Source organism: Brassica napus, chromosome C2 (assembly GCF_020379485.1).
Source record: "Brassica napus cultivar Da-Ae chromosome C2, Da-Ae, whole genome shotgun sequence".
NCBI lineage: Eukaryota > Viridiplantae > Streptophyta > Magnoliopsida > Brassicales > Brassicaceae > Brassica > Brassica napus.
In genome coordinates this window covers 42,746,725-42,763,654 of record NC_063445.1, presented here as the reverse complement: position 1 = coordinate 42,763,654, position 16,930 = coordinate 42,746,725, and the positions used below count along the sequence as shown (strand labels likewise).

The following is a 16,930-nucleotide window of genomic DNA, read 5'->3' as shown; positions in this document are numbered from 1 at the left end:
GCAGACCAACGAATGTCAGGAGGAAAATCCTAAACTCATATATGATGAGTACAAAGCTTTGGAGGTGATTTGAAAATAAGCACTATATGATCACTTATGCATTTACCTCTTTGTTGATCTACTTATTAACAATGATTTGTACGGTAAATGAAGAAAGCTTGGAAGGTACTGGTTTAGCAAACTCTAACAATCAGTAGTCACACTTGAATGATTCATGGTTCCATCGGGTCTTATATGTGAACATAATTGCAATAACATTTGCATTGTCTTGAAGATTATGTTGCAATTGAGTTTGATCTAATGTACATTTGAACTGATAAAAGAACTTGATTGTTGTAGCTACTTCTCAATCCTCAGTCTGATGATTTTTCTCAGCTATCCCAGGTAAGAAGAAGAAACAAAAATGTAGGAGATAATATGTTTAAAAAAAGTTGAAATCCTAAATGCTTTTTTGTCATCTTCTCTAGATTGAAAGATAAAGAAAAGAAAGGGTCTGCAGGATTAATGCAGGAGATGATGAGTCCCACATCAAATGGCGCTTAGAAGTTATAGAAAGAAACAAAAGTGAAAATACCAAAGTTTCAGGGTGAGTCTAATGAAAGTTGTTGTAGAATGGTGGGGGGGGGGGGGGTTGTTGGGGGTGTGTGGTCATGACGTGATGGTTGTTAAAGAAAACACAGATCAGAGATCAGAGCAGTGGAGAGAACGAAACAGAGTAAATAAAAGAAGGAAGAAAATAGTTTCGAGATGGGTTTTTGCATGCGCAATTTTGGTATTTGCCAAGCAACAGAGTTCAGATCGAAGGTATATATTTACAGTGGACATGTAAAAAAAGGCATAATAACTGTCGTAGGTATTACCAGAGATAAGACGAAGCCATAATCATCATTTCTTCCTAGACCTGCTAACATGAACACTAAAATATGTGTGTGAAGGCAAATTTGGAAGAGTACGCAAGTAAGGAAAATCAGATTATGATAAGACCACACTGCATAGAATCTACATCGGTTGACATTTTAGAATTCTAATGTACATAAACTCCATCCGAAAACATGCTTTAAACGAGTATTAAATGGACAAGCTAAAAGGTCAAAATTTTCAAGAAAAGATTAATGTTTTCATTAAATTGAGTGAATCTTAGTAGCTGAAGGCATACAACATATGGATTTGTGGGATTTATTGTCGTCCCAATATCAAACAATCCCTAATAACTCAACCTTAAATAAATTACCTCGGACCATTAGCATAACATGCACCAATTTTTCTTCTATAAAATAAAGACTAATTCAATCAAATTAGGTGCTGTGAGAGATTGTACGAATCTGAGGAAAACCTACACTTGTGGCTAATAGGATTAATTTAAAAATGTATGTTTACTTCACCTGCAACTAGATTTAAAGATTTCTAGCAAACAGAAGATCCCATTATTTATCTTCAACATCGACATTTTCCCCGAAAATGCCGGTAGCAAACATGACACTTCTCATTCTTCAATGACGCTGGGTTTTAGCGATGGGCATGTGGTACAAACCTAAGCAAACGGAACCGACCAAACTAAAATTATCAGTTCTCTGTTTTCATTAATCGGTTTGTGGTTTGGTTGGCAAGCAATGACCAACTGGTGAGAACATATTAACCAACTAAAATGAATATACAGAAATAGGCCAAAAAACAAAACAAAAAAATTGAATAAACAAAAGTTTACCCACTCACCTGATTTTTTTCCAAATAAACAGATATATAGACCACTTTTAGTTCAAATATATATATTTTCAAAGGAATAAGAAATGAAAAAATATATATCAAAATTAATTTTATTTTTAGTTAAGAATAAATTAAATATATAAAATATATATATATTTTTCATTTATTTGCATATTCCCGCCCTACGGGCGGGTTGATCACTAGTCTGTCTATACAAATAAAGTTGAATTTGCTCTTTTGAAGGGCCGAATCCCTTCGCGTGTTGCAGTATCAAAGCATTTGCGATTTTCCATTGCCTGTTCTCTATTTTAAGCGTTAGAGAAATGGGCTTTTATTACAATAGTTAGGTTTGGCCCCAAACTAGAGCCCGTTAATAGATCCATTCGGTATTAGGGTTTGTCGTCGTCTTCCTCTTTCACATGCTACCTCCACAATGTAAGTCAGATTTAAGCATCGAACTCTCTAACGTCTCGCCGATCCATAAATCATTTCTTTACTCTGAGTTTTCGTTATTAATCTACTCCGCCCACATCTATCAATCAATCAATACACCTCTTCGTTTTCCACGGTAACAGGTTGAAGCGTCAGCTATAAATGTCGCTCCTTTCTTCGATGCTCTGCACAACTCAAACGATATCCAAAAGCAATTATTTTCATAGTCCGATGACGATTTCGTACATAATCTGAGAGCCGGCCGATGCTCAAACACCGCGGAGGTCTGAGGTCCGTCTACAAATCTGTTTCATCTTGTCTTCACGTGTTTATTTTTACAGAATATTGATGTTTTTATTTTTTTTCTTTAACAGCACCATGTACTTATGCAAATACTTTACAATCAATTTAATGAATAAGTTCCAAGGGATTTTGTCTTTTAACTGCAGCACCGTGTGGAAGGTGTTGTTTGGGAAGGTCAGTGGAAATGGTGATTTACATATTGAATTAGTTGTTATGAGTTTTTCTGTGGACATTAGTGTTTCTTGATCCTGACTCGCCAACATGACATAGGTTGCTGATTCACTTGAAAAAGGAACATAACATGAAGATGAGTACATGATCAGTGAAAAGGAGCTTCTCGTCAACATGTTTAGATTCATCCATCTCTTTCCATAAACACATGCTTCTGTTGCTGCTGCCTGATATTTCACACATGATGAACTCACTAAGGTGTGGAAAACGATGGTAAATCCCATTTTAAGAATTTCGTTGACAGGATACAAGCTTGGAGCCCTTTGAATGCAATGGCTGCAAGACAAGGTTTACCTTAAATCCTTTGATGTTGGTATTAATTAATCATCCACTTGTGATTCTGGATATTGACGTTGTTCTCCTGTCTCCTCTTTCAGGTCTACTCTATCCATGAAGCTGCAGAAAACAACCTAAAGCGCTTTGCAGAAGAGTTTGGTCCTGAGTGGGCAATGCAACACTTGGTTCCACAGGTTTGTTCTTATTATTATCGGTATTCTTTAGGCTGCATAGATAATGTTCCATCTGTTGACCTTTTTTTTTGTTCTTTCAATGTAAACAGGTATTGGACATGGTCACAAATCCGCACTATCTACATAGGATGATGGTTCTACGAGCAATATCTCTCATGGCTACTGTAATGGGATCTTAAATTACATGCTCTAAGTTTCTTCCTTTGGTGGTTGAGGCATCAAAAGACAGGTGATAACGATAGAGATGACTTTGGCTAGCTTCTTCAAGAAAACATCTTAGTTTTGACGTGTTGTGCGTATCTCTGAAGAGTTCCAAACGTCAAGTTCAATGTGGCAAAACTTCTGCAATCGCTCATCCCCATAGTCGACCAGTCAGTAAGATGAGAGATTAAACATATAACACAATTGCATCAAATATATAATGCAGGTTGTTGAGCTTTGTTTGTATCAAAAAAATTGTAGGTGGTGGAGAAAACAATATGTCAGTGTTTGGTGGACCTAGAGATGGCAATTGGGTTGTACCGACCCGCCTTGTCCCGCCCCGCCGCGGTACACAGTCAATGCGGGTCTTGGCGGTACAGGCCCGCGCGGGACGTGGTCACTAGAAGTGCTGCCCAATCCCGACCCGCGACTTGCACAAGCATTGGCGGTACAGGCCCGCGAGTGTGTCAAAGCCAGCCAAGTCTATGTTTCCTCACCTGCAAAAGCTAACATCAAACTCTCACCCACATTACTAACAAGTCTTATCAAACTAAACGATCAAGAGCAAGCAACCATATGTAAGAGATGTACCTTGTTTTAGATGGCTCAGTGACTTGTAATACTGCAGCAAACTCATCTGTAGTTTCCTAAGCCAGCTTCACATGTAAAACACTCTCTTTATCTTCGGTGGAAGAGCCAAAGTCAAACAAAGCTCTACTTGAAACATAGAAAGAAAGAGATCTATGTAAGAAGAACACAAGTATATACTAGTAACCCAGTCATTGTGATTATCATAGAAACTCAATGTAACATGTTAAAATAAAACACCTTGTCAACGGTCTGCTTTCATACCTAAATTCTATCAGCTCTTATCATAAGCATTGGAGACGACAAAAAAAATAGAACATAGACTAACCTGAGGTCCTTAAGCTTATAGATTGGAATGCAAGTGTCCTTTGCATTCTCATATCATTCTCCTCCTTGATCGTATTACAATCCCCCACTCATCACATGTCATTATAAAGAAAAAGTTTTAGAAAATTTATGACTTATGTCACTTGAGTTTATACGATCCGAACATTAAGAAACAACTGCCATGAGGATAACAAGCAACAGTGCCTAGTTTAATTTTACAGACCGAACATACTTCTGACTTCAATAACAAGATAAAGAAGGAAACTTTATAACATACAACTACACACAAGAACAACAACGCTAACATGAAAAATGCGTATTAGCAAACATTGACTTGATGATAACAACAAGAACAGCTTAAACACCCCAAATATTGTAGATACGAAGCTGTTTGTTAAGAGACAACAACGAGACAGAACAACTTACAGGATTGCTCAATGTGTAGCCGCTTGATAAGAGACAAAAGAGACCCCATATTTTGTTTTTCTTTCACTGAAAATTATGTAATCGACGACCAAGAGTTAGACCAAATTTTTTTATCTTTCCTTACAAATTAAATCACAGTAACAAGCTAAAGAACATGCAAACACAATTTTATCCTTACCTGAGTCCATCGTTCTTGAATCGTGGTTAAAGAGGAGATGAAGAAAGAAGATGAAACCGAGAAGAGACTCTTCCTTGATTAAACGAGGATACAAAGAATATGCATGGCGAAGTTGCGACAAATCGAAATTGACGGATCGAATAAGAAAAGAAGCCGGAAGAGATCGCCTTTGTACTCGCCAGAAAAGAAGCCGGAAGCGATCGCCATTTCTTTGTTTCATTTGTCGGTCATAGCTCGAGAGTTAAAGTGACGATGTCTGTGCGGATTCCCGCGCGTCCCACGGGATACACCGAACCAATCTCGCTTCTGGCCCGGACCCGCACAAGCTCATCCCGCGAGGCCCGCTGAAAAATCGGGCCTGAATCTTAATGACCAATCCCGCCCCGCAGCAAGTCCAAACAGGCCGGGCCCGCGAGCAGGTTCAAATTTTTCCATCTCTAAGTGGACCTGAGAGAGGACCCTGATGTTGATGTTCGCTATTTTGCAAACCAACCGCTTCGTTCTATTGACAGTGCTGCAGTTGCACAATCATCTTTTCAAATGTGTTAGTGATATATAGGGTCTAATTGTTGTCTGAGCTGCTGAGGCTTTGCGGTTGTGTAAAGCTTTGAAAGCAAAAAAATTGCCAATCAATTATTTTAAGCTTTAGAAATCTGTAAAGCTTTGAAAGCCCACTTAAAAAAAAACTGTTTTTTGTTCACTATTTTCAACAGCCACTTTTTAAGGTTTTAAAGCTCATTTTTCTTCATATTTATACAAAAACAAATGTGGGAGATATTTTTTTTGTATTTTTTTTCTTTTTTGACCAAAATAAAGAAAACAAAAAATATAATAATTAATAAAATAATTATCATTAATTAGTTAGGTTTTTAACATGAAGAAAAAGTCTCAACTTACTATTATTAGACATTAGTTTATTAAAACATATAAACTATCATAAAGGTAACTGAAAACATTTACGAAAGATTCAAAACAAAAAAAAATAAATTAAATACTATTTTAAAAATATTTTTTCAGTATAAATACAAGAAGAAAACTCATTTCATCAAACACAAAAAACCAACAGGTACAACCATTTCATTTGTTTTTCGTATCAACAATCAATATATGAGTTAGGATCCGTTAAATTTTAATAATTTGGTTATTTAGAAATTAAATATAATTAATATTTGTAGGTATATAATTTGTATTTTAAAAATTTAAGTACTCATTTGGTTCTCAGTTCGGTTACTATTTTTTCGGTTCCAAAAATATATGCTCGGTTATTTATGAAATTCAGCTTCATTTTGTTTTTTTTTTCAATTTGGCACGGTTCAGTGCACCCGGATAAATATACGCAAACCTATACATTATCTTATATAGAAATTTCTATAAAAATAATTTATTTAATATCAAAAATAAATCCGCGCTTAGAAAGCGCAGATCAAAATCTAGTATATATTTATAACAGTCACAGCTTCTAAAGGTTTTGATGCCAATCAAGCATTTAAACTTTTTAAAATAACAGCCACAGCCTTTAAAGTCAAATTCTCTATGGTCATATTTCTAAAGCCAAAGCCTAAAGCAAAATTCCTTACCAATCTGGGCCATAATCTTTAATCCTTTGTGTTCTTGGCTATTACCTTAGTTTGTCTGTGTAAAACGCCATTTTCGATTGCTCGCTATGAACTGCATTTATATATTAGTGATATATAATCTTTTAATCCTATTATTTGTACTGCTGCCTGCTATTTCATTGGTTTGTTAATGTAAACAACTATAAAAATAACAACTAAAGGTAATAATCACTAGATTAGGATCCTATGTTGTTCAGCAATGTCATACGTTAACTTCACTCAAATATAAATTTACATTGAATTGGGTTAATGTGTATATATTCTGAGTAAGTGTTTTTTTAGAATTTCTCTAATTACTTGTGTGATGGAGATCAAGAAATATATTCAAAATAATAAATACGATATTCAGGGTTTACAGAAATATCAATTTAATTTTAGCCAGACTAAACTTTGATAAAAAAAATATATTTACTCTCTGATAGCTTATACAATTCATTCATCTACTGATTCATGAACAAAAAAACTATAGAGAGATTCCTGTCATTATTAATATTTTTGTTATTTAAAATACTTTAAAATACGTTGTTGTTTTACTACAAAAAAAAGAAATACAAAACATATAGATAACAAACTGGAGATACAATATATAAAAATTCTAATACTTTCTGAAATACTATAGTCGATTAAATGAAAATTAAATCCTAATTATATGCTACGCTTAACTCTAAATTTTAGCAACTCCTTCAAACTTTAAAATTATAAGTTCACATAACAATGGTACTTTACACCATAAGAATCCTTTACCACAAAACTACTTAAAAACACTATTAATAAAAAGAACAGTCAATTCAACAAAAAAACATTTACTCGACGTAAGTGGTCCTTAAAACAAACTGATACAACAAGAAAAAAAACCCCAACCTATGTATGACATAGCTACGACCCGTTACCCTCATAATTAACTAGATGTCAACCTTATCTTCGCCGATCTTGAAGGAACTAATACACTTCCAACTGTGGAAAAAGATACGTGCACTGTATGCTTCAAAAATTACAATTATGGAAACAACATATGCTATCTTCCTTGTAGTCATAGTTTCTATTTTTCATGCATTGATCAATGGTTTCATAGAAATATAAGGTGTCCCATATGTAGAAATATCCATCTATAATATCCCGATCACTTCAATTTAATATGAAGTTTCCTATGTTTTAATTCCCGTTGATGTTTTTTTTGACTTTTGCTAATAATTTTGGAAAATAATTGTTTTCCATAGTTCTAAAATATATTCTTTCTCATAACGTCATAAACACATATTAAAATGGATCAAATGCATCCTTTCTATACTACTACTACTAACCTCTATCAAATGAATCAAACAAATACTCTTCAACTTATTAGATACCAAAATATATGAACCTGGCGCGTAGCGCCGGAATGCCCCTAGTTTTCTAATAGACAAATGATTAAAAAGATAAATAGAATATAGCTACATAACTAAACAAGAATTTATATATTTTCTGAGAGACTAAACTACCCAACACCATTGCCAAATTGAATATAGAATATAGCTACATAATTAAACAAGAATACTAGGGGTGTTTTAGAACCGCCTGCAAAATTGCCAAAAACTTTTAATACCAAAAAGAAAAAGAGAAAGACAAAAGTGTTATGAAACTAGGGAATATAATCTATGTTTTTGTCTTATTCATAACATAAGGAGCCCTTTATATATAGAGAATTACACCGTCATAGAATAATGGAAAGACTAAAAAAAGGAAATACAAATATGGAAAGAATACAAATCATAATCTAATAAGGATAAGACAAGATGTCGATTCTCTCTCTCTCTCTCTCTCTCTCTCCTCACGGTCGACTCTCTCTCTCTATAGCATTGGGTCGGTTATGAACCGGGCCGGTTATGGACAGCTACAATATGATTTATAACACTCTCCCTTGGATGCCATAACCATACATGGATTGTAATACGCTTTAGATGTTGCCTCATTAAAACCTTACCAAGGAAAACCCAGTGGAACAAAACCATGGTGAAGGAAAAAGAGTACAACACGTTGTTCTGAACAACTCGCGGCTGGCCTCATGAACAGCCAAGATCTCCGAATGGTTTGAAGATGTGGCCGCGATCGTCTGATTCATTGAACGCAATGATATGGCCGTTCCACCATGTGTGAAAACATAGCCTGTCTTTGATCAAGCATTGTGTGGATCCGAAAGATAACCTGCATCAGCAAAATCAACTAAACCTTCTTTGTTTTGGTTAGTATAAAATAAACCCAAGTCTTTCGTTCCTTGCAGGTAACGAAGAACATGTTTAATTCCGTTCCAGTGCCTTTGGGTTGGACAAGAGCTTAATTTAGACAATAGATTCACGGCAAAACATATGGTCGTGTGACTAGCCAGATACATCAAAGCTCCTATGGCACTGAGATATGGCACTTTGGGTCAAGGACATTTTTATCGTCCATCTTAGGACGGAACGGATCAGTGTCCAGGCCGAGGGACCTCACGACCATGGGGCTAGATATTGGGTGAGACTCGGCCATGTTGAATCTCTTGAGTACTTTTTCTGTATATGCCATTTGATGCACAAGGATTTCATCGCTTAAGTACTCAAGCTGTAATCCCAAACAAAACTTTGTTTTTCCAAGATCTTTCATCTCGAATTCTTTCTTAAGATATTCAACTGTTTGGGAGATTTCTCCAGAGGTTCCTAGGATATTTAAATCATCAACATACACTGCTATGATCACAAAGCTCTGGCCGAATTTCTTTATAAAGATACAAGGGCTGATCGGATCATTCTTGTATCCTTCTCTCTCTAGGTACTCACTTAGCCTATTGTACCACATTCGACCTGATTGTTTCAATCCATAAAGTGACTTATTCAACGTTATACAGTGTTGTTCTTGAGTACTCGATTTGTTTTTCAACTCTATACCCTCTGGTACTTTCTCATATAAATCTCATTATCCAGTGGCCCATATAAGTATGCAATTACAACATCCATTAACCGCAAGTCTAATTTTTTTCTTTTATAGCCAGACTTATCAGGAATCAAAAAGTAGTAGCATCCACCACAGGGGAGTATGTCTCCTCATAATCTATTCCTGGTCTCTGTGAGAATCCTTGTGCAACAAGCCGTGCTTTATATCTAATGACATTACCATGTTCGTTTCTCTTTCACACAAAGACCCACTTATGGCCGACTGGTTTAACATCATAAGGTGTCCGGACTATTGGTCCAAATAAATCTCTCTTCTTTAAAGAGTTTAACTCCACGTTTATAGCTTCTTTCCATTTGATCCAATCTGATCGTTGAGTGCACTCATAAATAGACGTTGGTTCATGATCCTCATTATCATCCATGATTTCAAGTGCTACGTTGCATGCAAATATATCATCAATGCCGACATTCTTTCTGTTCCATTGTATCCCAGACAAGACATAGTTTATTGAGATCTCATTATTATCATGACCTTCAGTACCTTGAATATTGGCGTCCCAAGAATCAGTATTAGATACATCAGGGTCAGCCGCATCTAAGCATTCATGATCGGCCGCGATCGCTATTAGGGTTTTGGAATTGGTCGCGGCTAAGTCCCGAGATTTAGGAACGGTCGCGGTCGTCTCTAGGTTTTTAACAACCTCGGTTTCATTATTTGTACCTTTCTTAGTTTTCCGAGGGCTCTTATATTTGGAACCTATTGGTCTACCACGTTTCAAACGTTGTCTAGACTCTGTAGCAACTTGATTTTGTCCCTCTTGAACATCAATTCTTATTGGTGCATTAGCAGCTGGTATATATGACTTAGTCACTTTTTTCGGGTCAACAAAGGAATCTGGAAATTGATTAGCTAGCTTTTGTTAATGTATAATATTTTGGACTTCTAAATCACATTCTTGAGTCCGTGGATCTTGCCAAGATAAGGATGTTTGATTCCATGTAATCTTTTTTTACCAGCTTATTGCTATCTCCCCCTAATGTTGGATGTTCGGATTCATCAAAGTGACAATCCGCATACCTGGCCTTAAATAAATCACTCGTAGTTGGCTCAAGGTATTTTATAATCGTGGGGGAATCATATCCAACATATATCCCCATCCTCCTTTGAGGTCCCATCTTTGTTCTCCGTGGTGGAGCAATTGGTACATAGACGGCACAGCCAAATGTCTTAAGATGGGATATGTCTGGCTCATGACCCGTAAGCAATTGTGATGGAGAATATTTATGTTCACTAGACGGTCTGATACGAATCAGTTCGGCCGCGTGCAAGACCGCGTGTCCCCAAACTGTGGCCGGAAGCTTAGACCTCATAAGCAATAGTCTAGCTATCAGCTGAATTCGTTTTATGAATGATTCGGCCAAGCCGTTCTGTGTATGTACATGTGCCACGGAGTGTTCCACACTTACCCTCATGGACATACAATAATCATTAAACGCTTGGGACGTGAACTCACCAGCATTGGTCTCTATCATTCTGACCTTAGCATAGTAAAAGGCCAGTAGAGAGCGCATGTATAGACTCTAGGACTTTCTTATAACATTGGTCGCTCTCTATGATCTGAAGGAACTCTTTGTTTCCTTCGCCCTTAGTCTCAATATGAAAGCCATTCATTCGAATGTCTTTAAAGCTCAATAAGCTTCTCTTAGAGCTGGGTGAATACAATGCATCAGATATCTCTAGATGTGTACCCTTAGGCAACAGGATGTTAGCCTGGCCGTAGCCCTCTATAAGACTGGCTATACCCGGAATGATACTTTAGAGACTTCATATAAAAACTTTCATTCATTAATAAACTAAGTTCAAAGCAATCAAAACATAGAAAACATAAAGCAAAGAACACAAAACAATAGATGTCGAATTCAACTTCATTCTTTTAAACAATCTGAAGTTTCATAATCCATAAGATCGTCTCGTTCATGATTGAAATCATCTTCACCATCTTGATAAGTCATATGAGCATCAGGATTCTTCCCTTTCAAACTCTCTTGGTAGAGGTCAACGAGAAGTTTGGGAGTCCTACATGTCTTAGCCCAATGATTATCCATACCACATCTATGGCACACGGTTTTGGTCGAGTTTTGTGGTTTAAATGATGTACCACGGCCTCGGCCATGACCACGGCCTCCATAAGAGTTTCCTTGGCCACGGACATATGAGTTGCCTTGGCCTCGACCAAACGAGTTTCGGTCTCGACCACCACGTCCATGCCATTTTCCACGACCATAGGCGTGTTGGCTATCACTCTGGACATGGTTCGAATCTTTCTTATCCTCTACGGCCGCATGTGCCTCAGGTATTGGGTTTGTTCCAGGAGGTCTCATTTCACTTTTTCTCATCAACAGTTCATTGTTCTGCTCAGCGAGCAAGAGACATGAGATCAGATTAGCATAAGTTGTGAAGCCCTTCTCTCGGTACTGTTGTTGTAACAACACATTGCTTGTGTGGAAGGTGGAAAATGTTTTCTCAAGCATATCCTTATTCGTTATATCCTCACCACACAGTTTCAATTTGGAAACTATCTTAAACAGGGCCGAGTTATACTCGTCCAGCTTGAAGTTCTGGATTCTGAGAATCCTCCAATCATACATAGCTTTTGGTAATAACACCGTTCTCTGGTGATCATATCTCGTTTTCAACTCTGTCCAAAGGTCTAGAGGATTCTCAATAGTCAAATACTGATCTTTGAGACTCTCAATAAGATGATGGCGTATAATTAATATAGCTCCATATCTATCTTTCTCACTTGCATTATTGCCCTCGGTGATACATTCACAGAGTCCCTTGGATTTTAGGATGATCTTAGCATCAAGTGCCCATTGCAAGTAATTATCTTCAGAGAGATTTAGGGCAGCAAAATCCAAATTGTTGATTTTCGACATCTGAAATCATATATTTCATTCATAGGATTTATAATGTTCTTATAATGCATACAAGACAAACAGATATATAATGCAAATTGGTCACACGACCAAACGGATATGATGCATTTAGTTCATACAATTATGCATGCATGATATGCTAACAAGCCACACAGCCAAACAATTCGACATGCATAATGCAAGACAAGCCGCATGGCCAAGAGTATGAACAATCTTAGCAATCAGTTTCTATATGATCTTAATGCAATCGGTTATTCATCTTTAGCAAGATCGATTCTAAGTGATCATGAAACCTCAATAAAACAATCAAGCAATGCATAAGGGGTTTAGTTACTATCAACCTAACGATCATATTCAATGAGATTAATGCAATTAGGGTTTCAATATGAACAAGCCGGTTGGTTTCAAGTTTTAAACAAGATGAGAACTAATCAACTATTTTAAACAAGATGAGAACTAATCAACTTAGGCGATTTCTATCGCAAGATAACATTCAATTAGTTCATCAATTCAATCAACCAAATTCAAGTATGAGATTAATCAACCCTAACAATCGGTTCTATGTGATGATAATCAGATTCAAAACATTCAATCACATGAACAATCAAATAAAATTTCGATTAGGGTTTGCATGGTATGCATGCGGCTAGGCTTTAGGGAATTAGGGTTTCGATTTTAATCAAGCAATAAGATTCAATTTAGGTTATTAGGGATTGGATCTATTGCCTTAGGGTTTGGTTCTTAGGTTTTAGTTTTACCTAAACCTCAAGTCGAGTTGAATGGACCACCGAATAGAGAAGAACGCGAGCTGATCGTTACTGTCGGGTCGCGAACGGATTGAAGCTGAGACGAGTCGCGAACAGGAGCAAGCAGCTATCGGGTCGTGAACGTGCTGGCTATCGAACGGTATCGGGTCGCGTCGAGCAGGCTGAGATCGTGTCTCGCGAACAGGCTGAAGTCGCGAGCTGAGGAACGGACTGAGGTCGCGTGCTGAGATCGGGAACGCCCATGAGTATGGAGTTTTAGGTTCTCGATCAGATTAGGGTTCGTCGTCGGGTTTAGGGTTTATCGTCGGGATGAGATTAGGGTTTTAGGGTTCAGACTTTAGCTTAGGGTTTAGAGCGTAATCGTGCTGATAACGTGTTGTGAAACTAGAGAATAGAATCTATGTTTCTGTCTTATTCATAAACATAAGGAGCCCTTTATATATAGGGAATTGCACCGTCATAGAATAATGGAAAGACTAAAGAAAGGAAATAGAAATATGGAAATAGTACAAATCATAATCTAATAAGAAAAATGCAAGATGCCGATTTTTTCTCTCTCTCTTCACGGTCGACTCTCTCTCTCTAGCATTGGACCGGTTATGAACCGGGCTGGTTATGGACATCCACAATATGATCTATAACAAAAATCACTCTTTTTAAATAGATTTTTAGTTTGCTTCGGTAAATTCGAGTCGATTAAAGATCTTTAACTTTTTAAAAGATTAGTAACACATTTGAAAGAAATTATTATAAAGTAAATTAATAAAATGAAGAATATCAAGTACAATATAAAAGATGACAAAAAAATACAATTTAAAAGAAACCAATGTAGAATAAAGAGAGAAAAATCACAACAAACTATCCGCTCTCGAAGGCTCCTAAAGAAGTTTTGAGGAACCGAAGGGATATCAAAAACCCTAAGCCTAGGGTGTCCAATGACGTAGAAGGCAAGCAAAGTCAGCAACAGTTTCATGGACACAAAGAAGATTACTCCACAAGCAACCAAATAAAACATGGAAAACAGAAATGTTGCCCTAGGATCTCTCCAACTCAACAGATTCTTCACTCTCTCTCCTTGCGTAGCCAAATCACCTAACACCATCATCATCCTCCCTGCTATTCCTCTTAATCTATCATACCTTTTCTTCATCAAATCCCCACACTTTGCACCTGGAAACCCATCAAGCTCCTCGTCTAGCTCATCAGGTAAAGCAGAATCTGCTTTGGACAGCTTTATATCCATGTGAGGAGGATGTCTCGGTCTCAAATGATACCGATAAAACCCGATCACGAAGCAGTACAGTAGCAGAGACGTGACGCAACGTTAGGGAGAAACGCAATGAACAAGAAGATGAAATGTGCAAGGATAGTTGTTACCGGACTCTTCCACTTGCAAACCGAATCAAACCAAATCCAAGAATCAACAAACCCGGTGAAGAAAGTGATAAGCCATTCGAAATTGGCTCGTCCTCGTCTTATACTCCAAATGTTAGATCCAAAATCAAGCATATATTCAATCACATCTCTTCCTAGAGGCGGCTCGGTCCGGCTTAATTTCAAACATAGTATATGAGTTGCTTGATGCCTAAGACTGTCTAGCTGATAGATTGACAATGGAGTTAGGTAATGCATCTCTGGTATCAACGGTTCTGAGTATTTCTGAAGCATATAAATCGCTGGAGTGCATGAGAATCTAACCGCGAGCTGAATCTCACCCATTTTCGTCACACCATCTGGTTTTAAAACAATGAGCAGATACAATGCGTGTATATCCTCTGGGTCTCCAAAGTCGACAAACGGATCCTGATCTTCCCGATTCTTGAATCTTTCGGACGTTTGCGTTTCCTGATACTAATAAATGCATGTTGTCAAAAACACCAATGGTAATAACAGTATAAGGGTCATAAACCTCCCAAGTATACTGCTCGTTCCATTTTGGACTAAGAGTATCAACAATGGTCCGTGTTCTCACCAATTTTTGTCAGTATTTCGCCACACAATACGCATCAGGCGTTCCACGACCGTCCCGTGACTTCATAGGCATCAAACCTGATGCACTGATGACTCCAAGCTCCAACACACCAATAGATGGTTTCCCTAGAAGTTTAGCGGAAGCTCTGTAGTCACTACTATACTGAATCGACTCGTCCAGCACATGGTAACCTCCGTCCAAAGAAACCTGCAAATGAATCCTCCCCCTGAATCCCCCCGAGTCCCCGACAAGGTTGTACCACATATGCGGTACACGTCCTGGCAACACCCTTCTCTCAACCTGAGATAACTTTACCTCACATTTCCCTAAACACTCTTCTTTTTGACCTAACTTGTCCTCCAAGCTAAGTATCAAACTGTCTTCAAACTGCTCAACCGCAACAAATCATCGTTCCAAACCGGACTCTTGGTCTGTGTCTACGAAACCCTGCTCCTCACGACAACGTTCCCTAAAAACCATTTTACTAAAACCTCAGGATTGTTTATGTTTCCATGCAAAGGAACCAAATCTTGAGCCTCGATGACATTTACTCGCAAATACCATAATCTCGGAGATAGATAGACTTTAGACCGTGTGATCACCACGTTGTCTCCGCTCACCGTAATGGAATCTGAATGCCAAGCTTCAGGGAAAACTTCATCGGCTTGTGTCCCCATCCATACAGACAACATAACCTCTCTGATAAAGTTCGATGATCGGAACTCTCTATAACCTCTTCTTTTTGAAACCACAAACCGATTACAAGATACCTAAGGATAACTCTCATGAGATGCGATCGGAGGTGAAGGTCTCATGGTGACACTTCATTCACATCATCATTAAGCATTAAGAGTGAAATAGAAGCTAGTCTGATATTTAAAGAGGATGAGAGTGTTAGAGATAAACTTGAAAGTAGCTTGAAACTCAAGTCATACTAATCCTACTTGTATTAGGATTAGGATAAAAGGTTTTACTGTTAAGTTTAGGAGTTTTAAGATCTCTATATAAGAAGATGTTGAGTTGTGACATGAACTTATAAGTGAGAGAGATTATTGTGAGAACTTAAGTTTTGAGAGATTTTCTTAAGTTAATAAAGAAGTTATTCTATAATCTTGTGAGTTCAGCCAATAATTGGTATCAGAGCCAAAATCAGAAATCAAATTCAACAAAGATGGGAGACATCACGACCATACCGACGAGATCAAAAGAAGGGCCATCGTCCATAAAGTGTCCAATGTTAACATCAACTAATTATACAGTTTGGACAATGCGCATGAAGGTTCTTCTCAAGGTTCACAAAGTATGGGAAACCGTTGAAAGTGAGACGATCGAGCCTGAAAAAAACGATATGGCCACAGCTCTTCTCTTCCAATCCATTCCAGAAGCGCTTATCCTGCAGGTCGGAGAGTTAGATACCGCGAAGCAGGTTTGGGATGCCATTAAAGCCCGACATATAGGAGCAGACAGAGTCAGAGAAGCTCGTTTACAAACCCTAATGGCAGAATTCGATCGCTTGAAGATGAAGGAAACCGATACAATCGATGACTTCGTTGGCAAGCTATCGGAGATTTCTTCAAAATCTGCATCTTTAGGGGAAAACATTGAGGAAACAAAGCTCGTCAAGAAATTTCTCAAGAGTCTACCTAGAAAGAAATACATACACATCGTGGCGTCCCTCGAACAAGTACTTGATCTTAAGGTAACAAGCTTTGAAGATATCATTGGTAGATTAAAAGCTTATGAGGAGCGGGTTGGAGAGGATGATGAAGATGGTCATGAAGAACAGAGTAAGCTTATGTATGCAAACTCAGAGAATCGAGACTACAATGGAGAGTTTCGAAACAGAGGAAGAGGAGGACGTTCGTATGG

The 16,930-nt window shown here is 37.6% G+C and overlaps 1 pseudogene; it reads right to left on the bottom strand.

The window, feature by feature from the left end:
- Window positions 1-13,937: 13,937 nt before the first annotated feature.
- LOC125582411 lies at window positions 13,938-15,898 on the bottom strand (annotated as a pseudogene).
- Window positions 15,899-16,930: the final 1,032 nt, after the last annotated feature.